Here is a 19,724-nt window from a genome sequence, read left to right on the forward strand (position 1 = left end):
CTAAGGGTCCCCAATACTAGCAATAAAGACACCTACCATAAATAATTTACAAGCATCAGTGCAGAAATTAAACTAAAAAAAATTGCAAATGAGAAGACATGGAAGCAGTATACAACCCCAGACTAGCAGCTTCCCAAAGGCAAACCCAGGAAAAAATGAGGCAGAACAATTGGAAAGCCACACACCTAGACTCTCTGAAGTGGTAACATCAGAAGTAACAAAGCAGATGAGTGAGGCTCTCGAAAAAAAAAATCAAATCAGAAATAATTTCTCAGATAACTTCAGATGATGACCACAAAGAAAGGCATGGTTAGTGAATCTAGACAAAACACAGATTTAAAAAATAGAGGAGCTTAAGAAAATAATAGAAACCATGAATGACCAACACAGGAAAGAAATGGAACCCATAAAAGAGATCCAAGCAGATATTCAGTGAACTAATATATTTTTTTTTTTTGTACCGGGAATCAAACTCAGCAACTTGTGCTTGCCAGGCAGGCATTGTGCTGCTGAGCTATATCCCTGGCCCTCAAGCAGATATTTAGGGGATTAAAAATACCATTGAAAGTATCCACAGAACAATGAACCAATATGAAGGCAGAATATCAGATCTAGAAGACAAAATTATTGTTAGAGATCATGAAAAGAGGGGCTGGGGATTTAGCTCAGCAGCAAAGCGCCTGCCTGGCAAGCGCAAGGTCGTGAGTTCGGTTCCGGTACCAGAGAAAAACCAAAAAAAACAAAACAAAACAAAAAAAAAACAGAGATCATGAAAAGAAAGATTTCTTTAAAATAGCAAGAGACCACAAAAAATCAATACCACAATCTAAATATTAAAACAGAAACATTAAACTTGCTGGAAAATAGAATAGGTAAAACTCTTGAAGACATTGGTGTTGGCATAGGCAAAGGCTTTATGAATAAAACCCTGATTGCACAAGAACTATCACAAAGAATCAATAATTGGGATCTCATCTTATTAAAAAGCTTTTGCATAGCAAGAGAAACCACCAACAGAGTGAAGAGACAACCCACAGAGTTGTAAAAAAATTTTGCCAGCTGTTCCACAAAGGGCAAACATCTAGAATATGCAAAGAGCTCAAAAAAATCAGACCTCTCAAATTTAAAGACCCCATCCAAAAATGGGCATCTGAAGTAAACAGTACAAGTAGCAAATGAAAAAGTATAAGTAGCAAATAAATATATGAAAAAAAAAATGTTCAACATCCCTGTCATTCAAGAAAGGCAAATTAAATCAACACTGAGATTACATCTTACTCTAGAAAGAATGGCTGTTGCCAAGAAATCAAACAATAACAAATGTTAATAGGGTAATGGGGAAAAAGGAATCCTTCTCCACTGTTGGTGGGAGTATAGACTGGTGCAACCACTGTGGAAATCAGTGTGGAGATTCCTCAAAAACCTAAAACTAGAAGTTCTATTTGACCCAGCTATTTCTCTTCTGGGTTAAAAACATCATACCACAGTGATATATACATACCCCTATTTATATCAGTGTAGTGTGTGATACCTAAATCTTTGAAACAACCCAAATGCCCACCAACCAATGAGTGAGTAATGAAGATGTAGCTTTTTAATGCAATGGAGTACTACTCTGCCATAAAGAAGGATAAACTTGAGTCATTCCTGGGTAAATGAATGCACATTGAGAACACACTCTTAAGTGAAATAAATTGGACACACGTGCAAATATCACACACTTTCTCTAGTATAAGAAACTGAAACTATAAATAAGGACCAAAACATACAATAGATATTGTGAAATAGGAAGAAAATGTTCAAATGTGAAGGCCAACTAGGGAGGGGGAAAGGGGAAAGAAAGGAAGGGAAGAGGAAAAAAGAGAATAGAAGGAAAAATGGAAACAAAGCTTTTGCAGATAAGGAGGGGAATGAGAGATTGAAGGGGGAAGGGGAAAAAAGAGGACTAAAATATATCATGTACAGGTACACATTCCCTACAATGAATGTGACGATTATGTATACCTGAAATGTACCAATAAACTTAATTCTTAAAAAATGGGGATTAGCACTTTGCCTAGAAGACAGATGTAGATTCTTTCTTTTCCTTTTATCTCTGGGTAAACAGGAAAAATTAAAATACTTTGTTAGTGAGCTTCTGTCACTGTAACAAAATACCCAAGACAACCACTTTAAAAGGAAAAAAGATTTTGGCTCCTAGCTTCAAAGGGTTCAGTCAATGGTAGTTTGTCCCTGTTTCTTCTGGCCTGTGGTTGCATGGTACATCATGGTAGGCAGCATGGAGTGGAAGAGGCCTGTTCACCTCATGGCAGCTGGGAAACAAAAGGAGAGAGGTAAGAAAGGGCCATAAATCCCACATCTTTTAAATCTTTTAATCTGTGATCTTTTTTGTTTTTTTTTTTTTTCTTTGAGGCTGAAGACTTTGGAGGGTTTTCTGGACCTTTGGGGTTTGGGAGTTATTTTTCTATCTTTCAGAATGAAGAATGCTATTTTCTTAAAAATAGAAGGACAAAAGAAATAGAAAACTAATTGTTCACTATTGATCCTAAGTCCTATGTAAATCTAATTATATCTGTCCATGATTCAAAGCTACTTTTTCCACCATGTTTGATCCTGTGACCTCTCCCTATGGAAGCTCTACTACCCCTTGACAGAGAGCATCTTGAAGGCAAAGGTTGAGCAGGATTATCTTTGTATTCTCAGCACATGGCACTCAATGAGATTTCAATGAAGAAATGAATGCATACATGTTGTATTTTTAACTATGACTGAAAAAGAAAGCCTAATTGAGAAAGCATGAAGGAAATAGTGGCTGAAGAATGAAAAAGTAACAGTAATTCATTCTTAATGTTTTCAGCCTATTTTATAGTGATTAATAACAGCATCTAAGCAAGTTATATTGGGTAATGCAAACAAGACAAGCAATTATTTTATAACTTCAGCATATTAGTAAAACTGATCTCTTTGTTAACATGTTGATTAATTTATTAAATTAGAAAGTAAAACAAGTAAGGGCCAGGGAGATACCTCAGCAGCACAGCTCCTGCCTAGCATGCACAAAGTCCTAAGTTCAATTCCCAGTACCAAAAAGGAAAAAAAGAAAGTAAAAAGATAATGAAGTATTTACAAAAACTGCATGCAGCTGTCAAGATCCCAAAGAGTATTGAAAGTCTTATAGATATTAACTTAACTGTATCACCACAAAATCAAAAGTCCCTTTGCTAGTGTAACAATGTCATCTCACTTTTTTTTTTTTTTTTTTTTTTTTTTTGGTTTTTCTCTGGTACCAGGAACCGAACTCACGACCTTGCGCTTGCCAGGCAGGCGCTTTGCCGCTGAGCTAAATCCCCAGCCCTCATCTCACTCTTTTGGGTGTTTAATAATATTTGCCAAATTGATGTTTACCACACCTAGATTGAAATCTGAAATTTAAAAAGTGACCTGTACTTGGACAAAACTAGTCCAACACTATAGGGTATCTGTAGTGAAATAATACTTGTACAAAAATCAAACATGTCCCAACCTAACCAGGTACTGATCCACAGGCACTGCCTGATCAGAACAGGTGGATCACAGAGCTTCAGCTAGGGGACCAAATCCAACCTATCATGTTTTGATAAGTATAGTTTCACTGGAACACAGCTCTGATGGAGGCTGTTTTACTGTATGACTCCCTCCTCTGTTTTCCCACTGTACCTTTATTAAGCCTATATTTCTAAGTAATACTCTCATAGTTGGGTTTATTTAAGGTCTAAAACTGAATGGCCTGGCCTGAAAGTGTGCATGAAGTGAATTCAAGAACTTGGATTCTGTTATGGTTTGTGTCTGGCTGTCCCCGCAAAGCCTTATGGGGTGGGCTTCTAGAGTTATGATTGATTCATGGTCCAATGCCGGGATTATGGGTGTAAGTGCTACACCTCCCTGGGGTGGGAAGTTTGCATACAATGTAAGGGAGGGAAAGAGGCTGCTCCTCCCTTTTGTTCTTGTGGCTTTTGCTGTCTTCCACTGCCATGAACTGCTGCCCTCTGCCACGTGCCACTCTGCCTTGGATCAAGCTGAGTATGGACTGAAACCTCCACAAACCATGAGCTAAATAAACTTTTCTTCCTTAATTTGGGTGTAGGATATTTTGTCTCAGCAACAAGAGAAAGGTAACCAAGACAGATTCCATTAAACTATGAATATGTTTGCCTCCACTTTTATATTATAAATTTCCTTAAAAGCATAAATAATATTTGATAGTAACTGATCTGTTCAAGCAACTGATTTGAGTTCCATACAGTTTCATCATGTATTTTTCCTGTGATTGCTAGTTTAATGCTATCTCTCTGTTCTAGTCTCCCCAGTCCCTCAGAGAACAGTCAGCTGGAGAAATGAGATGGCTCTGATCCACTATCTTATCTCCTATACAGACCTATCATCATTGGCCCAGCATATGCTCAGAAGAGCTCCTCGAACCTAATCATTCATTTCCTGATTGGAAGTCTAAAGGAATTCAAACTCTTTAAAAAATGTTTGTTTCAGTAGACATTTCTTCTCATACTACACAATTGTTGTTGAATATGGCCTCTTCCCCATAAAATAGCATTATAGGAGATACTTTTAATGAGGCTTATGCTATTTTATCTTTAAAGCACTCTCTCCCACTGAGTAAATTAGAACAGGCAATTGATGCCTAAAAGAAAATCATGCCAGCCACTGTCCTAAGGTTCTTGTTCTCATTGTTTCATTTTAGAACAGAGAAGAAACAAATAAATAGGAACATATCTGACAACAATAAAGCTATGAAAAAATAAACTGGGGTGATGTGGTAGAGTGACTATATTAGATTCGTTTGTGTACAGTATAGAAGGGAGACAACTAAGTACTAAGATACTTGATTTGTGACCTGAATCAGATGTAGTTATGAAACTCTCTGAGGAAAGAGTATTTCTGGCTCAAGGAATAACTGTTTCAGAGGCTCAAAAGGCAGGAATGAGCTTGCCATATTCAGGAAATAGAAAAAAAGGTAGTGTAGTAAGGGAAAAGTTTAAAATAACAACATAGATGCAAGCATAAGATAGATCACTTGAGGTCTTGTAAGTAGGCTAAGGCAGTTGGGTTTATCTGGAATATTTTAAGCATAAGAGTGATATATCTGGTTACATTTTAAAATTGTGATTCTGACTGCTGTGTGGAGATTGGACTATAAGGAGACAAGAGAAAAATCAGGCAGAACAGCTAGGAGGCTCTTCAAGAAGTCTAGCTATGAGAAGATGGTAACTCAGACGAGGGAATATGTTTTGAAAGAAGGAAGAAATGGATGGATAGAGTATTTAGGGTTTCAACAAAATGAGACGGTAAGGATTGGGAGAGGAGATTATAGGTGGAAAGACAATCAAAATTTCTGTTTTAGCAATATAAATGTTGAGTTGTTTATGACATGCAGGAGGAAATATAATAGGTAGCTCTTATGTACATGCTTGAGCTATGTTGGGAACAGATGACTGATAACCTCAGGACTAAGTAAAAACATGCAGACCGAATGTGTAGAGGAGGAAAGAGTAGAGTAAAAAGGGGAACAGAGAGGGTTCACCAGAAATCAGAGGTCAGCAAAGGAAGCCTGGAGTTATGACAAAATGCAGAGTCTGAGCCCTTCTCCACTGAGCTCTGACCTCCTACATCTATTGCCATTTTACAATTCACTGCTAAACAACAAGCCTCCTTTTCCTATGCCACTGTAGAAATTCTAGGATTTGCCTGTGAGCTACTGGTCCAATATGCTTATTTGCTCTAAGACAAATGTTTCCAGTGATTTCCTTTAGACTGATACGTGTGTCAGCAGTCATGGTTGAACTAAGCATGCTGCCATCTGACTTCAGCATCTGATGCTCATGTTTCCCGGATGGCACAAGCTCCTGTTGTGCCTTTTACGTATTTGAGATGGACTGTTTGCTTTTGCTTTGTTTCTAGCATTTCGTGTCTGGTTAAATTCATCTCAGTAACTGAAGAACTTTCTTTTTTTTTTTTTTTTTTTTTTTTCGGTACCGGGTATTGAACTCACGACCTTGCATTTGCCAGGCAGGAGCTGTGCCGCTGAGGTAAATCCCCAGCCCCCTGAAGCACTTTCTAAAAGTAATCTGTGTGTGTGTGTGTGTGTGTGTGTGTGTGTGTGTGTGTGTGTGTGTGTATGGACAGAGTCTTGCCATGAAGTGCAGACTGGTCTTGAATTTGTTATGAAGCCCAGGGTCTCACTTTTTATTGCTGAGATAAAATGTGTAACACCCAAAGTTAAAGGGGGAAAGGTTTATTTAGCTCACAGTTTGTAGAGGCTTCAGTCCATAATCGGCTGTCTCCAAGGCAGGGTAGCATGGCAGAGGAACATCACAGAGGAGAAACAGTTCATGGTGGGGAGAAGGTAGCAAAACAACAAGGGACGACCATGGCTCTTTCTATCTCTTATATCTTATCCAGGCTATTGCGGGGGGCGGGGTAGCATTCACAGCCTTAATCCTAGTGCCTTTGATCCTTGCATTGCACCACGAAGCAGTCCCAGTGTCACATACTCTAGATTCAGCCACCTCTGAAAAAGCCCCAACTATGACTTCATGAGGCTTTGGGAGGACAGCTAGACACAAGCCATAACACCCAGGTTGGCCTCAAACTTGACATCCTCCTGCTTCCACCTCCCAAGTGCTAAAATTACAGATATACTCTACCATGCCTGGTAAGAAGAGTGTTTTAAATAGAACACCTGGGAGTTCAGCTTAATGTTCACCACTGACTACTAGTATAAAAGCTGAAAAATCCTTGGAATTCATTTGCCTCACTTCTAAGATGTATGCCAAAAGATCTGGTAAAAAAAATTTTAAGTGAATAAGTGCATTCATAAATATATGCAATGTAAACCTGAAGATTGAGAGTTGCACCATCTTTTTTTTCAGTATGTCTGACTGATAATCAGTCGTTTGGCTGTAATACCTGTTTTTTTAATTTTTATTTTAAAAAGGAAAAAAACAATAAAAACAATGATACAGAATTTCAAAACAGGATAATAGGAAATTAACAATGGTTAATATATTACATACTGTTATGTTCAAAGTAGTTGCTCAGATTACAAGATACAGGTATGCAAGATTGATCAAACAATGCATATCTTTCGTAGTCTTGTCTAAAACTGATTGTTTTTATTCTCTCTGATTGGGTGGTTAAGGAAAGTATCAGTCTTCATCCTTCTCTCCCCAGTTCCTCTCTCTCAATGTAAAAGTCATTGCTAAAACCATTGTCTCATGTAGTTGGTCCCTAATAATTGTGCTGCAGGCTGACTTTTTGGCATGAACAACATGTAGGTGTCTCCAGAAGGAACAGTCACCCCTAAGTTGCTGTTTTACCTAGGGTCACACTGCCATGTAAAAGGTCTAGCTACCCCACTGGAAAGTTCGTGTGTAGAAGAGATCCCAAGGAGGGTATAGAAATGCAGAGAGAAAGATGGAGACAGAGAAACCTAGTCATGCTAGCTGAGCCCACCTTTCCAGCCAACTCCACTGGAGCACTGGATATGCAAATAAAACCTCCTGAATGTTCCAGCCTATTCAAGGTCCCCAAAGACTTCAGCCCCACCCGTCATCCTGTGAATCAGAATTACCCAGGTGGGCCCAGTCAACTTCACAGTATTTTGAGAGGTAATATAGTGTCAGGACGTTGAGTCAATGGAACCCTTTCTTACATGATCAATCTTCCAGGAGCTTCCTCTCCCAGCCTTGGACTAGAAAGGAACATTTACTGGAGGACATTTTATAGCCTCTCAAGTGTTGTCCTCCTTTTCTCTCACAGCCCAGCAGTTACTTGACCAACCAGGAGAGCAGGCATCTCTTAGTCTTTGTTTTCTCAGAGCCCTCTGCTTGCTTGACATTCATCCCAGCTGGTCAACCCTCTCTAAATTTTGTTGCCATCTACTGAGCTCTGGGCTGGTCCTCCTGACTCGTAGATAACCTAACTTCTGGCTCACATTCGGCTCCTGCTTCTTGCATTGCATTCTGTGATTTCAGCACTCATGTGGATGACCGAGCCTATAACCTTCCTCTCAATTCCTTGACTTCTTCATTATTCCTATACTCCGCTTCAGCCACCTATGCTTATGATCATGTCTAAGGACCTATGAACTCAGCCACCTGTTAAACCTTTGATCTTTTCAGGTCACATGTGCTACTGTAACCATTTTTTGACCACATTCAGCTCTCCAATGATAAATAAAATGTCAGTGAAGAAAATACAACAACCAAACTGACAGACTCCACTGTTCTTTCTAAATCATTCTTTTTTTTTTTTTTTTTTTTTGGTACCGGGAATCGAAGTCAGGACCTTGTCCTTGCAGGCAGGCACTTGTGCCACTTAGCTATATCCCCGGTCCTTTTTAAAAAATCATTTTTTTTAGCAGATTCCACTTTTCATCAATAATTACAACGTGAAATGGACATGCAATGCTACCTAACGCTAGCACTTAATCTCCACCTTAGGTTTGCATTCATAATTTTGGACACAATTACTTCATGCTCTCTTCTCTCCTAATGTCTCCTTCTTCCCCTCCTAAAATTCCCTCATGCTTCAGAAATTAAAGATATTATTCATCTGGGAACTTTCCATCTTCTTATCATCAAATCCTCCAACCCACCGGGACTGTAGTGTCTTCACTTCTGCTACAAAGGTTCACATCAGTTGTCCTCGCAGGGCCTCACCCCACAAAGAGCTCTAGGTCACATCCCATCTCGCCTTTCCAAAAGTTTTGTAGCTCTGATTATTTTGCTACCTGATTTTATGAACAGGCCATTCCCTTCAATGCAAAAACAGAAAATATTTTAAAGGCCTATATGTTATTTCTCTCCCTATTTCCATAGTAAAACTTCTTTCAAATATGTGTACAAGCCGTCACTTATTAGTTATTTTTCAAATTCTAAATCTAGTTTCCCTTCCAAGTATTCACAGAAAATATTCTTGCTGAATCAATTACCTTCACAATGCCGAATCCAAGGAATAGGTGTCTGTTGCCATATTATTTTTCTTCCAATTTTTCTCATTTAAATATATAGTATTACCAACTATATAGTCACTTAAACTAAAAATCACGTAGTTAGTCTGAATTCCTCTTGGAATTGGACTTAGGTTCTCCCCTAAAGCCAATTCATCAGCCAACTCCAGTATGTCTAAAACTAGACTGCTACAACTACCCCTGCATAGCAGCAGCTTATCTCACCCTGACTTTTGCAGCAGCCTGCTGGAAATTGCCTTTTCTCCACTTCCCTCCACAGCAGCCACGGTGATACATCCAAAGCACACATCAGCCTATGCAGCTACACTGCTGGGGAACTTTCAAAAATGCTTCCTGTGTGTACTTAGAAATTCAAATTCTGTCTCATGGTCTATGAGATCCATCTAATGAGAGTGTCGGGGTAATATTTATCCCACACATCACACAATAATAGAACATTTTCTGTACAAGAAGAAAAACCCGAGAAACCTTCCTACCCTCTCTCAGTAACCATTTCTTCTCCGGAGAAGGACTCCTCTAACTGGTGAGATAGGGAATAGAAACTGGAGTGCATGGCACATATTCTTTAAGAGGGTTTGCAGTCTCTTCGATTACTTAGAAACTCTACATGTCTTTAAGGGGAAAGGCTCTTTCAGCTCTGCCTAGAACAAAAGGGAAATTAAGTTTACTTCCAGTGGTGGCAGTTGGAAGAATATTAAGAAGCCCCTTTGGCTGTAGTGCTCCAGTTAGCAGAATCAGTAATGAAGCTAGGTTGTTTGTTTATTTGAGTCAGGGTGTTACTATGTAGTTCAGCCTGGCCTCCAACTCCTGAGCATTGAGCTCACAGATGTGTGCCACCACACCCTGCTTTTGTTTTTTATGAATCTGATCGATCTCCTTCTACTGGCTCTTGAGTCCCATCTCACACATGGTTTTGCAGTAACACAAGGGGTTTTTATTTACTGGCACCCATTAAAGCCCCAACTTCTACATTATTTAACTTTTCACTGCCTTTACAACTTCCTTTTTGCCACTCTCTCCATTTACTTGGCTTCAATGACTCTGGCCTTCTGTTCCCTTAAACAAAGCCATAATTTTTCTCCTGCACTTTGCATTTGCAATTCCTTCTGCATGGAAAGTTCTTTCTTGGCTTACATGATTGGCTCCTTCTTATCTTCAGCATTACATTCATTGTCACATTCCAAGAGTGGCTTCCCATACAGTGTTACAGATGATTGCTTCCCTTCTGCCATCTTGGGTCTGTCACAGCTCTAATCTGCATCCCTCATAGTACATATCACCTCTTTACATGCTATGTATCTGTTCATTGTTCAGTTCTTTCTTGTTCACAATTGGAGCACCAAGGCTTAAATCATAGAAAGCAAGAAGTAGTAGCTGAATTAATTGATTACATAACTAATTTCCATGTGAAATTTTCATATTCCCATAATTTTTCTCACAAACTGGGGTAGTTTGTTTGTTTTTTGTACCAGAATCAAACTCAGGACCTTGTGCTTGCCAGGCAGGCACTTATGCCACTGAGCTATATCCCCGGCCCCTTTTTTTCCTTAGTAAAAGTACTTTACTTTCCTCTTGTATTTGCTTTATATCTTCCTTTACAAAGTTATGAAGTTCACAACTTCACACCAAAATGAAAGCCTAAGCTATTTGGTTATGATCATTTTTACAGTCAAGTGTCATCTAATCTTGTTCTTCTTCTAAACCATATTCAATGTCTAAAAAAATCAGAAGGGCTGGGGATATAGCTCAGTGGCACAAGCCTTGCAAGCACAAGGTCCTGAGTTCGATTCCTGATACCAAAATAAATACAAAATTAAAAAATCAGAAATCAAAGGTGTTGGAGCTGCTTAGCAGGGTTTTCTTTTTATCATAAAACCAAGTTCCAAAGACTCAAATGCCTTAGAGAGATGTTTATTTCAAGAATATTTCATTGATGTTAACTTAAAATTTACATATATAGAACTTTTTAATGAAAATTTCCAGAAGAAAAAAGGACATGAAAAAGGAACGTATTGTGAGATCTGAAAAGGGAAAAATGTACTGTATAGCAGTGGAATATAAAGCAAAGTAAAATAAAGATATGTTTTATAGCATAATTAAAGAAATAATTTATCAAGTAAATTTGCATGTATATCACCTATGTGTCATCTAGACATACAAGTTTTTACTAATTTTCAAAAATTTAATATTAGCCATGCAGTAATACCTCCCTACTCCATGAGATGTCTATATCCATGTCCTAATCCCTGGAATCTGTGAACAAGGTACCTTACATGACAAAAAGCATTTTGCAGATATGATTAAATTAAGGTTCATGAGATGGGAAAATTATCCTGGGTTATCTGGGTGGGCTCAATATAATCACAAGAGTCCTCCTTGGTTTTAAGACGTAAGGCAAAATCTTAGCTGTGAGCCCTTGTACAAATGAAGTTAAACACTTCTAACATTAAATGGCATAAGATAAACATTTCTATTCCAAAAGTTACAAACAGGGAGACACAAAGGATTGGGACCAAAACAAGTCCAAAATCCAGCAGGGTAAACATTAAGTTCTACAGTCCCATATGCAGCATCCAAGGCAATCTGTAACAAATTGTGAGCTCCAAAGGGCTTGTGTGACTTCATTTCTATGGCACTTCTGGTGGTGGTAGCTCCCAGGGCTTCTCTCTATGCCTGCTTTGTGCTCTTGTTGCAGCTTTCCTTAGATAATCCACATTCCTGGCATCTTCAGATTTTCTGGGGTTTCCATTAGATCTTTGGCTTCACATTCTGCCCTCTTAGGGGCATACTGTCTGGCCTCCCACGCATTCTTCTGAAATCATGGTGGAAGCCTTCTTAAATCCAGAACTCTTACATTCTGCATATGCCTAAAATCAGCACCATATGGATAATGTCAAGGTCTTCCGCAGTAGGAAGAGCTGCCAGGCTTCCCTCTCTCTTAGCTGCAGGGATTGAATGCCTGGATTGCTGAGCATTCTCACTTTTTTTTTTTTTTTTTTTTTTTTTTTTTTTTTTTTTTTGTCTTTTTGAGATAGGGTCGCACTATGCAGTTCAGGCTAGCCTTCAGCTCACTTGTAATGATCCTCCTGCTTCAGCCTCCCGCGTGCTGGGATTACAGGTGTGCACCACCACACACAGCTTTTTCATGGAGCATTCTGAATCCAATTCTGAGAAACAAATTCTCTAGACCACTGCCATTCTGGAACATGGTGAGGTTGCAAAGGGTAGAGTCCTGATGCTTCTTATGATGACCACAGGCCATCTCTTCTATTGTCCTTTTCCTTCTGAGCAATCCAGGTCTCCTCTGCTTTACCTTTGCAGATTACAACTTTATTGGAGTTTCCTTTCTGGCCAAACTCACATTTTATATCATCCTGCTGGGGTTTTCACTCTTGATTCTCAACAGAAACCTGGATAAAAGCCCCCAACAACAGCCATGTCACCACCTCAACATTTGACAGCCCTGAAATTTCTCCTACCAGATTAATTAGTCCACCACCCTTAATCTCAGTCTCTGCAAAATTCTCTGGACCTGAGCAAAATGCAGATAAACTTTCTGTCAAGCCATAACACACATTGTCTGGAGTCCAACAGCCAATGCAGTCCTTCTTCCCAGCAGAAACCTCCTGAACCTGGTCCTTACTGGCAGGATTTCTATCAGCCTTCTGGTCTTCTGAGCTCTGTCCAAGAGTTCCATATAGAATAGGCAAAGGTGCTCCAGCTCTACTCTTTTAGGTGGCATATCTGAACCTTTCCAAACTCTTCCCACAAGCCATTCCCAAAGGCTCTTGAACCACAGTCCCCAGCAATGACCCCATTTCTGGTACCAAATTCTGTCTTTTTACTTTCCTTGTTGCTAAGACAAAATACCTTAAGCCCAAAATTAAGGAAGGAAAGGCTTATTTAGCTCACAGTTGATGGAGGATTCAGTCTCCAGTCAGCTGGCTCCAAGGCAGGGTGGCATGGTAGACAGGCAACATTTCATAGTGGTAGAAGATACTGAAAGCAACAAGGGCAACAAAGAGGAGGAGCAAGCCTCTTTTTTTCCCTTATATTGAATGCAGGCTACCCACCCTAGAGTGGGTATAGCACATATACCCCCAATCCCAGCACAAGACAATGAACAAATCACAAACTAGACTCGGCTACCCCGGAAAGTCCACACCCATGCCTACATGAGATTTTGGGGGATATCCAGGCACAAACCATTATACCCACTGAGATCCATTTTGAACTTCTGACCTCCAGAACTGTAAGATAATAGCTTTTGGGTTGTTTTAGACCATTACATTTGCAGCTGTCAGTGTAGGAGTCAGTCTATGAGTTTATACCTGACTGAGGGTTGAACAAGGATGAAAAACAAAGAGACACAGAATTGGGTTAAAATGTGGGGGTTCAAGGGGTTCTTGTCTACCTTAGACAGACAGCCCCAAGTAATTGGCTCACCCTGCCTTTATTCACTGAGACACAGAAACAAGCAATTAGAGTAACACAAGATTCCTTTGCCTCCTACCATCCATAGTACACGTCTGGGTAAACAACCAGATCTCAGCTGTGTTGACTCTTCCCTAGAACTGCAACATGCTAGCATGTTTTTATGCCCCCTTGCTCCTTAGTGTTCACAGATGAGGCCAGTTAGGCCTAAATTCTTACTGTCTGGTCTCCCACAGTTACAGCACAGAAAACTAATCCAACTACATTAAGCAAACTTTATTCAGTCTTTAGTACTTCAGAATCTTGCAACCTACTGAGGTCATCATTGTGAAAATCAATTAGTAATGAACTGTAAGTAAATAGACATGCTGGTTAATGCAGCTTTTCTCTTCAGAAGGCTGAATGAGCAGGTCTTTATTACACAAGCTTGGTAAGAATTAACTGCTTAATTCAAATCAGATGGATTAAGTTAGGAAATATTTCCTAAAGGATGTTGAGGCTTTAGGTGAACTTTCAAGAGGATGGAAGAGAACACCTGTAAGGGAGAGAGTGGGCATTTAGAGAGGATTCGGAAAAGCCCTAAGCATAGGCAGAGTGGGCAATTACTGGTGATTTTATCTACATAAAAGTACATGAAGAAAGCAGGATAATCTTGTCAAAAGTGTTTTGAATTCTTTTTTATCTAAAGATTCTTAACATGCTTATATGTTTCTGCAATATTTTGGAAAGGATGGCTATTGGCTTATTGGCATAGATACTTGACTAGCTTTCTATCACTCTGAAAGGAATACATTCCTTGAGAGAAACCAAACCCAACAGGTAACCTTGCCATTACAGAGAAGCAGGTAAAATACAGACCTCTCTTTCTCATGCTGTATCATACTGGAAGTGATCTTACTGGTGAAGAGATAAATTTAAAGGGGGCAGCATGATGAAATGGAAGGAACATGCATTTTGAAAGCAGAGCTGGTTCAAATTCCAGCTCTATGTTTTGCTGGTCATGTGACATTAGTCAAATGAATTAGAATATTTTGATTCACCATTTCCTTATCTGTAAAATACCTAACTCATATATTATTATTATGTGAGAGTGTTTGACACATAGATAATCCTAAGCACAACAAAAATTAATTTCAGTTATTTCCCAGTTTTGTCTTAGGCTGGGCAGTGTAGGAAGAATGTAATGTTTGAAGACCTAGAGGGTTTCTTTAGTGAGTCTGATACAGTTAAGTTGGCCAAAATGGTCCAGGTTCTTGTGCACAACAAGGAAAGAATTGCCAAGTGTACACTTTGTTGTGTGTAGCAAGTTTATTGAAGGTCTTGGGGGCAGAAGCAGCAATGGGCAGAAGGACGAAGTGGGCAAAAAAGAGCTTTGTAACTCAGGCTTTCAGTATTTATAGGGTTAGCCATCCACTGGTCCTAGGTGCCTCCTACTGTTTCACTTTACTGCGATCAGCAATCTGTGTGACCTCCTAAATTGAAACCTGAACAATCATTAGTGTGGTGTTGTATTTACGGTTGAATGGAAAGGAGGGAGGTGGCTCACACAACTTCCCCTTTTTAGGGTTATGGAAGCAACAAGAGCAAAAAGCAGGAGGTGCAAGCCTCTTCTCCTCCCATGTATTGTATGCAGACCACCCACCCTAGCACAGGTGTAGCACTTATATCCCAAATCCCAGCACTAGACAATGAACCAATCACAAACTCTAGACTCGGCCACCCAGGAAAAGCCTAATCCCCTGTGACCATATGAGGCTTTTGGCACAAACCATAACATTCATACAAACTATAACATTCCACTCCTTTGTTTCTAACTGTTCTAACTGTTCTGAGTCTGTATGCCTGTGAATCTGTATGTGTGGATGCGTAGGGTGGAAATGGAGATATTAGTTGGTAGTGCTAAAAGCCTCTACCAGAAACAACCTCATGAGAAAGATATTCCTCACATTTAAAAGATTGTGTGCTCCTCAGATTTACCCTTGCTTCTAGGCAGAGACCATCTTCCAGGCACAGATGGCTCTGCCTAGACTGCTAGTCCTCTCTGTTGGATGGCATCTTCTCCAGGTCTTCTCTCTCTGATGGGCTACATGTGCTGCCTGGTTCTTCCACATTGCCCACTGTGGTGGTCACAGCACTGTATTTAACTATTTACTTTCTTTACCATTATGCTTCTCAATGGCCAAATCTGGGTCGTATTCTCCCTGTATACCTACCTCCTAGAGAATAACACATACTCCCAATATTATTTGAATTACAACATTACTCCTACTATAATAAATATTATTTTCCTTAAGGCACAATTTCTTCCTCAATACTGTTTTAACCACGTCATTTTATTTCTCTGAAATTTTCAATGATTCCTTATTTCTTACTGTATTAAGTTCTTCTGCCTGGCTTTTACAATCCCTCCCAATCTTTTCCTCACACTAAATCTCCAGGCTTATTTCCAATATTCTACAATAGGCACCCTTGTTATTAGTCTGATAAATATGACATATATGTGTCTTAGTTCATGCTGTTTCCTTCTTGTGGCATAGATTACTGTTTCCCATCTCCAAAGAAAAATCTATCCATTCTTTAAATACCCTCTCCTTATGAAGCCATTTTGGACTTCCTTGACTACTTTGTGTATGTTTTGCATTTACAGACTTAGGAGATTTTTCTAACAGGAAGAGACTTTAAAAATACAGGGGTCTTACTGTCTTGTTTTGCATGATATATATCTAGAATTATTTCTAATGCAGAACTGAGCTTAGAAGAGATGCTCAACAACTGGTAGAATGATTTTTTGAAATATATAAACATATACATAATCTAAGTTTATACTTCTCTGAAATGTGTTGACATTAGTGTGAAGTGATAGTATAGGGACAGAGACCCTGAAGGAAGGGAAAAGGTAGAACAAAAGTCTCATTGAACTTTATTAAAAATTAATAGACAACTTTGACTCTGCACCCAGACTGGAAAGGCAAAGTCAGCTGGACACCAACAATTGGAAACACAAAGGCAGCTATACTCCAGCAGCTGGGAAGACAAAGGTGAAAAAACTAGCTCTGGAAAGGTCCCAGATAGTATGATTAACATAAGAATCACAAACTTTCCCTTTATTTAATCCTTAAATCTAAGTAATCTGTCTTTAAGGCCCCCACTCACAGTCTTACCCCAGCACCAAAGGACAAGAAAAAGTCACATGGCCAAAGAAATCCAAGGTTAAAGCCAAAGACAAGCCTGGGAGCCAAATGGATCCCAGGAGCTCACATAGGCAGAAGAAACCTATGGTGGTCAGAGCGCAGGAGCAATTCGCTTTCACATTTTCTCTGCTTGGTTTGAGTAGCTGTCTGTCATCTCTTTACTTCTTTCCCATCTGCAAATAAATAATCTTCTTTTACTTTTAACACAGCCTCTTTAATTCTCTACTGACATCAAGTTTAGGAACATTGGGACCTGCTTTTTCCAAAGAGAGAAAACCTCCAGGTGGTAGGCAGGCCATTCATGGGTACAGAAAATTCCACTACTCTTTCTCAATATGTGAGGGTCAAACAGTTTCTAATGTTTAAATTAAATTAATGTTTTAATTAAATTGTCAACTACTCATCAGGAGAAAGATGAGAACCCTTCTTAGATAAGAGGCACTGATGAAACATATGTATATCCCTGGCTCCTGATTTGATAGGGCAGATTATTCTTAAAGACAAGTTTATTAACCAGACAGTTCCAGACATTAGGAAAAAGCTACATATGATAGCTTTTGCTCCAGATAGCTCACCTGATACTTTAGTGAGAACTGTCTCCTCAGGCTTTTATAATTGTGAGCAGGAGGAGGCCAAAGGGCAAAAACAAAGAGATCACAAGAAAGCAGCTCCCTTCGTTGTGATGTTAAAAGGAATACACCCTAAGTCTGATTCTTGGGGCTCCAAGAAGAGCTCAATGACTAAAGTTACCTGCTATGCTGTGGAAAGCCAGGCCACCTTAGGAGGGACCATTGTTGTAAGAGGCCCCCTGACTCATGCCCTGATTACAAAGGTGACCACTGGAAGTTGACTGCTGTCTGAGGCAGAGGACCCAGAGATCAGACCCATCTTACCAGCTGGTCCAGCAAGACTGAAGGGCCTCGGGGCACTCTCTACCTTCTCTTCCTGGCCAGACTGTCATCTCCACAGAGTTGCAGGTAATCATGACTCTAAGGAAAAGAAACCAGCCTATTGCTGGACATTGACACATATCTCTTGGTCCTTCTTTTTAATCCTGGCCTTTCTTCTGTCATATCTCAGTGAAAGGAGCCACTGGAAAGGAGACAACACACTATTTTTCACAACCCTTAGGCTGTAACTGGGATGGCTTTCTCTTCACTCATTCCTTTTTAACTATACCTTGAAGTCCAGGTCCCCTACTGGGAACCGCTATTTTATCTTGTTTGAATACTGTAATATACATGCACTCAGGTCAGATCTGCCGCCTCCCCTTATGGTGACAGAAATAAATCCCGAAGTATGGGCAACTAAAGGTAGAATATATAGAAAAATAAGAGCTGCCCAGTGCAAATCATCTCAAAGATCCTACTACTTCTCCTCACTAGAGACAATACCAAGACCTAAAGTTAAAAGAAGACTATTGCCTGTAATCGATAATTTAAGAGCACAAGGTTTACATAAAATTTGTAATAGCCCATGCAACACTCTGATCTTGGAAGTTCAAAAATTCAATGGGGAGTGGAGGCTGGTGCAGGACTTTAGACTGGTAAGAGGCAGTGATGCCAATCCACCCAGTGGTACCGGGATCCTTTCTCAGATCCCAAAAGATGCAGGCTGGTTTTTAGTGTTAGATTTAAAAGATGCCTCCTTTTGTATTCCCATACATTCCCAGTCTACATTCCCAGTTTCTTTTTGCCTTTGAAAGTCCTCATGACCAGTCCTCTTAATTGACGTGGACTGTGCTTCCTCAAGGATTCAGACTGTTGTCATCTATCTGGTCAACTGCTTCCCCAGACTTGGCATGTTTTAAATTTTCCCAAGTCACAGTCTTGCAATATGTAAGTGATATACTGTTGTGTGACCCCTCAGAAGAGCTCTCTAGCCAAGGTACCTGTGTCCTGCTGAATTTTCTAGCAGACAGAGGTTATAAGGTTTCTAGGTCTAAGGCACAACTTTTCAGCCCTGAGGTAAAACACTTGACCCTCATCATATCTATGGAAGCCCAAAGTCTGAGAAGAGAGAATTAAACCAATTCTTTCCTTCCCACAGCCCAAGACTCTCAAACAGCTAAGGAGATTCCTAGGAATTATAGGCTTTTGTCTCCTTTGGATAGCAGGATATGGTGAGATTGCATGAACCCTCTATCAGCTTATAGAGGAAGCCCCAAAAGGTGGATACCCATATTTTCCCCTGATTCCTAAACTGCATTCTAGCAGTTTAAATAAGCACTCATAAATGCTCCAGCACTGAGCCTACAACAGAACATTACTTCAATTTGTACGTTGATGAAAGCCAAAGTATGGCTTTGGGAGCACTTACACAGGATCAGGGACCTGCTTAGCTACCTGTAGGGTATCTGAGTTATGAATTAGACATTAACATAGCAAAGGGATGGCTTGTGTGCCTTAGAGCTGTGACTGTCATAGCTCTCCTGGTACCAGAGACATCCAAGGTGACTTGGGCAAAGATCTTATTGTATATATGCCTCACAATGGGGCAGGACTTCTTTCTTCCAATAGGAGCCTATGGCTATCAGACAACTCACTTCTTAAATGCCATGCTCTACTTCTAGAAGGACCAGCCATCCAAATGAAGACAAGCTCTTCAAACTCTGCCACCTTTCTACCCGAAAAGGAGGAAACTGAGGTTGAAAGACATGACTGCAAGCAGGTAATTCTCCATGTGTATGTAACCAGAGAAGACTTGTTAGACACACCCCTTCTTGATCTTTATTTGACCCTCTTCTGTGATGGCAGTTCCTTTATGGAAAATAGGACAACAAAGGCAGGGTGTAGAGTATGACTCTACATCAGACACTTGAAAGTTCCTCACTTGCCCCTGGGACTAGTGCTCAGCTAACAGAACTCACAACTCTCACCAGGGCTTTACAACTCAGTGAAGGATAGAAAGTCAATATTTATACTGATTCAAACTATGCTTTCCTAACATTGCATGCCCACATAGCCATATGAAAAGAAATTCTATGACAATCAGTAGCTCTTCCATAAAGTATCATTGTAAAAGACACCACAAAGGAATTGACAAAGTATCTCAAGGTAATCAATTGGCTAATG

The 19,724-nt window shown here is 39.8% G+C and overlaps 1 long non-coding RNA gene across 1 annotated transcript; it reads right to left on the reverse strand.

The window, feature by feature from the left end:
• Positions 1–13,686: 13,686 nt before the first annotated feature.
• LOC102018796 lies at positions 13,687–17,625 on the reverse strand. The gene is made up of 3 exons (XR_259364.1): positions 17,544–17,625; positions 16,621–16,823; positions 13,687–13,994 (listed from the first exon to the last, which is right to left on the reverse strand). It is a non-coding gene; the product is annotated as an uncharacterized LOC102018796 (long non-coding RNA).
• Between the last annotated feature and the right edge of the window lie 2,099 nt (positions 17,626–19,724).

Source organism: Chinchilla lanigera, unplaced genomic scaffold (genome assembly GCF_000276665.1).
Source record: "Chinchilla lanigera isolate Chin_1 unplaced genomic scaffold, ChiLan1.0 scaffold00004, whole genome shotgun sequence".
Taxonomy (NCBI): domain Eukaryota; kingdom Metazoa; phylum Chordata; class Mammalia; order Rodentia; family Chinchillidae; genus Chinchilla; species Chinchilla lanigera.